The 8,999-nt window shown below is 39.8% G+C and overlaps 1 long non-coding RNA gene across 1 annotated transcript; it reads right to left on the reverse strand.

The window, feature by feature from the left end:
- Window positions 1–1,227: 1,227 nt before the first annotated feature.
- On the reverse strand, window positions 1,228–4,829 carry LOC102427849. Its single transcript, XR_331046.3, has 2 exons — window positions 4,695–4,829; window positions 1,228–1,323 (listed from the first exon to the last, which is right to left on the reverse strand). It is a non-coding gene; the product is annotated as an uncharacterized LOC102427849 (long non-coding RNA).
- Between the last annotated feature and the right edge of the window lie 4,170 nt (window positions 4,830–8,999).

Raw genomic sequence — 8,999 nt, forward strand, 5'->3', positions numbered from 1 at the left:
TGTCATCTACATTAGGATTACCACTGGAAAAATGTGGTATAGTTTGGGAAAGAACTGGAAAGGAAAACTGAAAATACGTTGATTTGTTAGTAGAGCATTTTCCTTACATTTTCATTTATGATAATGATATAATGTTCCTGCAATAGTAATTTAAAAAAGGAAATCTGACACAAATATAACAAAATGTCAATATCTGTTATATCTCAATATAAAGCAGATGGATGGGCGTGGAGTATGCACTCATCAAATGCAAACTGAACAAATAATTCTCTATGCTTTTCTGTATCATTAAAAATTTGAAATATTATAACTGAAGTAAATAATTGGGATACTGCATCAACCACAAGATGAAAATCTAGAAGTGAACATAAGACAGCAATATATTATATTAAAGATCATTGGATGGTTAAGATGTCCATATTATCCACAGCAATCTGCAGATTCAATGCAATCCCTATCAAAATCCCAATGGCGTTTTCCCAAAAATATTCATAGGGAATTTCAAGGGATCCTGAACAGTCAAAACAATTTTGAAAAAGAAAAAAAATCAGACTCTCTGATTTTAAAACATTACTGCTGGGGTCCAATCCCAGCGGGTCCAGGGGTCCCCAAAGGTGTGGACGGAGTCGGCGAAGAAGGAATGACACGAAGACAGCCTTCAGTTGATCAGCAGCCTAGTCAGGACCTCTAGCCAGGATCTCCAGCCAAAGTTCTGGTCGGAGTTCTGGTTAGGAACTGATCAGGATCTGATGAGGATCTGATGTTTATTGTCTTGTTACATCCGTATTTATACCAGCCGACTTTAATCCTGTCAATTTCTATTACAAAGGTTAGGGCGTTTCTTATCTCCATTCCAGGGAGTAAAGATTATGTAGCTTAACTACCCGCCTGGCACTTAATTAAGGGGTTGTATCCCCTCCCTAACCTCAGGGAAAAATCCCCACCTGGGGAAACAACCTTTCTCGGAGAGGTGACCTTGGTTAAAACACATGGCCTAAAGAGAGCAAACATATTAAGAACAATATGCTATATATGCCAGGTCCCTTGAAACATATGCTGTGCAGATGTTTCTTTCCTGCAGCGACTGTGTCAAGCAGCAAGGATGGACCGGCTCCCAGCAATTACAAAGCTACAGTAATCAAAACACACTCTGAACCATTCCCTACACCATCCTTCCAAGAATGCAGGCTTTTACTCACCTCCATGTCATCTTCCTTCTTCCTCTTGTTTACTGATTCACTTCCTTCTTCATCATCTTCGTCTTCCTCTATGATTCCTTCCACTACAGATTTTGAGCCTTCTGGACTTGTAATTCCTTCACACCTAGGTTTTTTAAAAAAAGTGCTGTCACAAACCTCTCTTGTATACACAAATTATCTCAGAAATACTGAAACTTATGATCTTTTATAATCAAACTAGAGGCCTGGTATATGAAATTCATGCATGGGTAGGGTCCTTAGGCCTGGCCAGCAATCAGGGCTGATTGGGGCCTTTCTTCCCCCAGCTGCTGGCTGCTAGCCGGGGCCTTCCTTTGTTCGTGCCGCCCGCTGGTGGTCAGTGTATGTCATAGCAAGCAGTCGAACACTTGGTTGGTTGAACTCCTGGTTGGTTAAACTCCCGAGGGGACAATTTGCATATTAGCCTTTTATTATATAGGATGATGTTAGTTAAAACTTAACAATGCTTCTGGGAGGATGAGAAAAATGTGCTTTTTAAAATGTACAAAAGTAGACTAGAACTGTGGAAGGTAATGACCAACATAAAACTATACAACAAGAGATGGTTTCCAGTTCTGGTATCAAAATTGACCCACAGAAGGGAGTAATCACTTGGAGGCATGGTAACGAGTTTTATTGGCATTATCCTATGTAAATTCTCTTAACAATCCTATGAAATAGGCCTGAAGAGTTAAAACATAGTCCAGGATCATCTAGCTCATGAGTAGATGAAGCTAGTAGGCAAATGCAGGCCCAATTAATTCTAAGGCAAAATGCTTTTCTATTATACTCTGCTTATAGTAGAACAAGGCTCAACCAAATGGTAAAAAGCTCCCACTTTTTAATTAGCGGATAGAAACTGGCAATTACAGTAATCATGACAGCTGAACCTTGCAAATTAGAACATCTGGTCCAACCAATTATTATTGTTGTGTTTCCTCTAAAAACATTATCTCTTTATTATGCAATTAGGTAGAAAAATATTATTTTATGAACAGCTGGTGCCATAGTTACTTTTAGCGAGAAGTTATTGGAAAAAATATATTGACGAATGTTAGGGGTAAAACTCCCAAGGGTCTGGCCCAGCCGGCGCAGCTCAGTGGTTGAACGTCGACTTATGAACCAAGAGGTCATGGTTCAATTCCTGGTCAGGGCACATGCCCGGGTTGTGGGCTTAATCCCCCATGTAGGGCATGCAGGGGGCAGCTGATCAATGATTCTTTCTCATTATTGATGTTTTTATCTCTTTCCCTCTCCCTTCCTCTCTGAAATCAATAAAAAATATTTTTAAAATTTATTTTTAAAAAATCCCAAGGGTCTGGATAGCAGCTAGTGCCAAGGTCTGCTATGCATGGTACACAAGAATTTGTTTGAAAAGAAAAGAGAAGGGAGGAGAGAAAATAATCAAAAAAGAGTGGAATAAACTGAAGGTCAGTGAACTTCAGTGGTGGATTTTTAAGAATGGTTAACTTCTCTTTCTTCTCTACCCAACCTTCAATGAGGCTATGGTCACAAATGTTTTGTTAGGTGGGTGTTTCTATTGAACTCGAAGTATTAAGTTTCACATCTAGGTCAAAGGACCATAACAAAAAACATGTGCTTTGGATTTCCATAGCTATGAACTGGGAGATTCAAGAGCATTTCATCTAGATGAACAGGGCAGAAATGTTACGGCTAATATCTATGTGACAAAACACATACTCTTACATACACAGATTTACAAATTAAGAGAAAACATTACTTAAGCTTACAAATAGTAAAATTTAAAAATCACTTAATTACCTGCATACCAGCTATGTAACTTCCTTACAAAATGCTTTACCACTTCTTAGACAAGTCAGATCTCAACATATTTAGGCATTGAAAAGTGGACAATTTCACAACTTACTCAAAGCCTCTGCTATGTGTCTGCCAGATATTACTACTCAAATTATACTTTTAGTCATAAAATCCATAATATAGACCTTAGAGTAAAATACATAGGAGTTTGAATCTGAGCTCTGTGATTCACTAGCTATGTGATCCTGAGAAAATCACTATACTTTTCTGGACTTCCATATCTTCACCTATAAAACAATACTTATCTTAAAGAGGTATTGTAAGAATTAAATGAGATAAAGCAAATGAATTAATGAATCCAGGTAATGACCATCTATGGCTGCTAACATTCAAAAAAGAGACAAACAGACATTATTTGCTTTCTGATGGCATTAAACAATATTACCTATTCTTAAAAACAAAAAAACAAAATAAAAACAAATCAAATCTCTGGATCTCACTAACAATTTACAGATAATACAGGGAACAAAGGAACATGTTAAATTACACCTTGAAGAATCAACCAGCAAATTCAAATTGTGGGACATTCTACAGAGCAAACAACCAGGTTTCCTCAACATATAAATTGCAAGAAAAAAATGAGAGAGATAGAAATGGAACTTATAGAAAGCATACTGAAATCATACAGAGGAAATTGTTTTTGTCTAGAATTTGTTTCACAATATTTTGTGCTTAGGGGAAATAGTTAGGGGTACAGATAAAACAAGACTGGCCATGAGTCAGTAACTGTTAAAAATGGGCAACAGGTATATTGGGTTTCAATGTATTATTCTACTTTTATATGTCTAAGAATTTTCAATATTACAAGGTTTTAAAAAATGAGATAGTATATATAAAATACCTTTCACAGTGCCTGGCAAATAGCACACATTCAATAATGCCATTATCATTATCATCAACTCTTATGTTCCCTGTCTGTTCCATTGGGCAACATTTTCTCAATTCACCTAAAGTTTCTTTTGTGCCTACATGGCAATATCAAGGACTCATGTAACCCTATCCAGGAAGATCAATGGAGCTAAATAATCTTAGCTCACCATTAGAATCTGGCTTTCATTCAGGTTATGCTAAAGCTTTTATGCTGTAATTTCCTCACAACCATTATTGTTTTAAAAGGAGACTGTTATCAGAATAAAACCATACTGCCTGCACTTAAGTGTACACTTAATTTCTTATTTTTGACTTGAGAGAGACAGAGAAACATTGATTTGTGTTCCAGTTATGTATGCCTTCACTCGTTGATTCTTATATATTCCCTGACTGGGGATCGAACTCCCAACCTTGGCATATTGGGATGATGCTCTAAACAACTGCGCTACCTGGCCAGGGCTGGCCACTTAATTTTCAATGTCCATTCTCTGGGATTCTTCACCTTTAATACCTAGAGTTGTACTAATAAGGTAATCCAATACTATACTGAAGGCACTAATTGGTCTTGGGATTTCCTCAAAAAAGAGAAAGAAAAGAGAAAAGAAAAATCTATACAATTGGCCCAACTGAGCTCACTTGTAAAAATTATCAAAAATAATGAAGACATTCACAAGGATGCAGGATAAGTGTATAAGAAAAAGAGCAAATTGTAATTTCATCACCATGTTTCATTCTCTAACTAGCACAACAGGGAAAAATAGAACCTACTCTTTGACTTGGCCAACCATGGAGACACGGGCAGACTCCAGATTTCTAATCTGGCCACTCTTCACACTAGAAGAGAAAAGAAAGAAGGGAGAGAGGTTATTCAGCATCCACCTTATCATGTCACTAGGGTCAAATGAGTAATTCTACAGATTCTGTAGAGCCTACTAAAAAGTTATGGTTACCACTGTATGGAGGTTATCACTACTTCCCACTTAGTTGTTATGTCTATAAACTGAGTATAGACATAAACTTAATAAAAAATTAAGACATTGAAGCCATTTCAGTTCTGCAAATATTTACCAAGAGGACACTATGTGGTAGGCCCATGCTGAAGAAGCATATAATTCACTGGGGAGAAAGAAAAACAAGCAGATCATTTTAACATAATAAGTCAAAGTTCAAAGGAGTCACCTTTATTTTCAATGGGAAGATTAGAGAAAGCTCCCCAAATGTCCTGCCTAAACTGAGAACTGAAGATAAGTAAAAGATAAAAGAGGGTGGTCAGAGCATTATTGGCAGAGGGTACACTGTGTGAATGAAGGTACTAAAGCCAGCAGGATGACGACTTTAGAGCAGCGGTCGCCAACAGTGGTCCGTGGACCACTTGTGGTCCATGAGGTCCAAAAGGTTGGCAACCGCTGGTTTAAGGAAACCTTTGGAGCAGCGGTCACCAACCAGTGGTTCACAGACCATTGGTGGTCCATGAGGTCTGAAAGGGCAACCGCTGCTATAGAGGACAGAATACAAGGAAAAGCAGGGGCAAGCAAAGAGGGAGTGTGAGAGGGCCTTGCATGTCATGATATAGACTAGAGCTTAGGAGCTTAGACTCTATCTTAATAGATTAGTTTTCCCAGACTTGTTTAAGCATCTGTAAGGGCCAAGGAAACACCACATGAACCAAGCAGGCCAATAGAACACATTTCTTTAAATCTCATTTTTTAGCTTAAAAAAAATCATGTAAAATTCTAAAGTGCACCCTACTCAATGACCTTGTTTATTATTTTAGTAATAAACAGAAGCAATTAGAACCACTAATTCATTTTTCTACCACAAACTGAATCTACAGTAATACAAACCCACCAGTATTCATGATCATATAGTCTTGTTTTGATGACAGTTTAATATATGAAATATCTCTGCTCTTATTCAAGGCCAACCATGGGTACTGGTTCCCATGCCCTCTTGCTTATGAGGAGCTTGTTTCCTTTAGTTACCCTATCTCTCTCCCATGTCACCATTTTTTTCCTCTAGTGGACATTATAAAACATCCCTTAGCCTTTTAAAACATTTTCAACCCACATTCACTACTAGATACTACCCCATTTATCTGTTCTCCTAAACAACAAAACTTCTCAAAAAAGTTATCTCACTTGCTTTCTCTACTATATCACCTCCCATCCTTTCCTCAACTAATATCCCAAACTGTTTTTTAAATTAAATCTTTATTGTTCAGATTATTACAGTTGTTCCTCTTCCCGCCCCCCCCATAGTTCCCCTCCAACCAGTTTCCACCCCACCCTCTGCCATTACCCCCCGCCTGTCCTCAGACTAGAGGATGGAGCTGGGTGTACAATTTTTGTCCAGTCTCTTCCCGCACCTCCCACACCCCTTTCCCCCAGAGAACTGTCAGTCCTCTCCCTTTCTATGCCCCTGATTCTATTATATTCACCAGTTTATTCTATTCATCAGATTTTTTATTCACTTGATTTTTAGATTCACTTGTTGATAGATGTGTATTTATTGTTCATAATTTTTATCTTTACCTTTTTCTTCTTCTTCCTCTTCTTAAAGGATACCTTTTAGTATTTCATATAACACTGGTTTGGTGGTGATGAACTCCTTTAGCTTTTTCTTATCTGTGAAGCTCTTTATCTGACCTTCACTTCTGAATGATAGCTTTGCTGGGTAAAGTAATCTTGGTTGTAGGTTCTTGCTATTCATCACTTTGAATATTTCTTGCCACTCCCTTCTGGCCTGCAGAGTTTCTATTGAGAAATCAGCTGACAGTCATATGGGTACTCCCTTGTAGGTAACTAACTGTTATTCTCTTGCTGCTTTTAAGATTCTCTCTTTGTCTTTTTGCTCTGGCATTTTAATTATGATGTGTCTTGGTGTGGTCCTCTTTGGATTCCTTTTGTTTGGGGTTCTCTGTGCTTCCTGGACTTGTAAGTCTATTTCTTTCACCAGGTAGGGGAAGTTTTCTGTTATCATTTCTTCAAATAGGTTTTCAATATCTTGCTCTCTCACTTCTCTGGCACCCCCATAATTCGGATGTTGGTACTTTGAAGTTGTCCCAGAGCTCCTTACACTATCTTCATATTTTTGGATTCTTTTTTCATTTTTTTTTTCCGGTTGGGTGTTTTTTGCTTCTTCGTATTTCAAATCTTTGACTTGATTCTTGGGATTCTCTAGTCTGCTGTTGGATCTCTGTATAATATTCTTTATTTCAGTCAGTGTATGCTTAATTTCTAGTTGGTCCTGTTTCATATCCTCGAGGGTCTCACTAGATTTATGGAGGGTCTCACTAAATTTATCGGTGGTTTCCATAAAATTCTTGAAAAACCTTATAACTGTGGTTTTGAACTCTATATCCAGTAGTTTGCTTTCCTCCATTTCTGTCATTTGTGACCTGTTTTTTTGTCTCCTCATTTTGGCTGCTTCCCTGTGTTGATAGAGTGGCTTTGTGTGCTAGGTGTCCTATAGGGCCCAGTGGCTCAGCCTCCCCAATTACTTGAGGTGGACACTCTTGGCGCACCCCTTTGTGGGCTTTGTGCACAGTCTTGTTGTAGTTTAGCCTTGATTGTTGTAGGTATCACTGGGAGGAATTGACCTCCAGGCAAATTGGCTGTGAGAATTTGCTGTGTCTACGGTGGGAGAACTTCTGTGCTGGAGACACCCTTCTGGGGCAAGACTTGCTTCAGTGGGGCTTTGGTGCTCATTGAGTCTGCCCCCTGAGTGTGTCCCTTATGGATCTGAGGAGTTGTAATCTGGATGGTCCCACTCTGACCACTGGGTACACTGGCTCTTGAATCTCTAAGGAGGTGCCAATTTAGCCTCTGCCTGAGGCTACCCAGCAGGAGCTACAGAGAGATCTGCAGATTCCTCTTCTTTGTTTGGGATTTGGAGGTGCCCAAATGAGGCCCAGCTGTGAAGCAATGCAAGCTGCTGTGGGCCCTTGGGCCTTCTTTTGGATGTTCTGGGTCTCTCTGACCCAGCTGCAGTTTGTTAGGTAATTTTAGATTGCAAAGGGCCAGGCCATTCATATGCAAAAGCCTCTGCGCACAGCTTGGTTGGGGCGGGGTCTCAGGAAATCAACAGGGCGGAGCAAACAGCTATGGCTGATCCTCAGTCCTGCCCTAAGAGGTCCCGGGTCTCAGTGTCTCGCGGGAATCGCTGCAAGCACCTCTGAGAGAAAGCTGCCCTCGAGTTCCGCCCGCTGCCAGACAGTCCAGTTTCTCCCTGTATGAGTCTGGGTCCCCAGAGACTCGCCCAGAACTGGAATTCAGAGCAGTCGGGAGCTTGAGACTCCTTCCCGATTGAAAAAGACAAATGCGTTCTCAGTTGCCAGCCCTTTCCGCATCCGCCTCCGTGCCTCTGCACTTTACTTCCGCACCTCCTCTGAGTCTCAGTGTGCTTTTCTCTTTCTTTCTAGTTGTAGAATTTCCACTCAGCCAGCCTTCCTGTGGTTCTGGATGATGTCCATTTTGTCTTTTAGTTGTATTTTGAAGTGGTTGTGCAAGGCAGCAATTTCCGGTGTTTACCTATGCCGCCATCTTGGTTTCTCCCCCAAACTTATAAGAGGTTTTTATCTCCCCCTTATACTCTGAGATTTTTTTTTTTTTTGCAAGGTCACCTCCATCATGTCAATTCTAATGATCATTTCTTAGCCCTCATTTTGGGTGATCTCTCAGGATTATTTGACACAAATGCTCTCTCCCTCCTTCTAGAAACATTTACTAGACTCCCCCAGTTCTCCTTTTATCTCACCAACTGTGCCTTTGCAGTTTCCTTTGTTCAATCTTCCCCCACTTTCCAAACTCTAAATATTGGCTAGTACACCAAGGATCAGTTCTTGGATCTTTTTTCTATCAACATCAAATCCCTAGGTGATTACATTCAATCTTTTGGTTTTGAATACTATCAATACCAGGAGTGGGGGAACCTTTTTTCGGCCAAGAGCCAATTGGGATATCTATATATATAAAAGCCTAAGCGACCATTATGACTGGGTTGACCAGTCGCTATGATGCGCACTGACCACCAGGGGGCAGACACTCAATGCAGGAGCTGCCCCCTGGTGGTCAG

Source organism: Myotis lucifugus, unplaced genomic scaffold (genome assembly GCF_000147115.1).
Source record: "Myotis lucifugus unplaced genomic scaffold, Myoluc2.0 scaffold_6061, whole genome shotgun sequence".
Classification (NCBI taxonomy): domain Eukaryota; kingdom Metazoa; phylum Chordata; class Mammalia; order Chiroptera; family Vespertilionidae; genus Myotis; species Myotis lucifugus.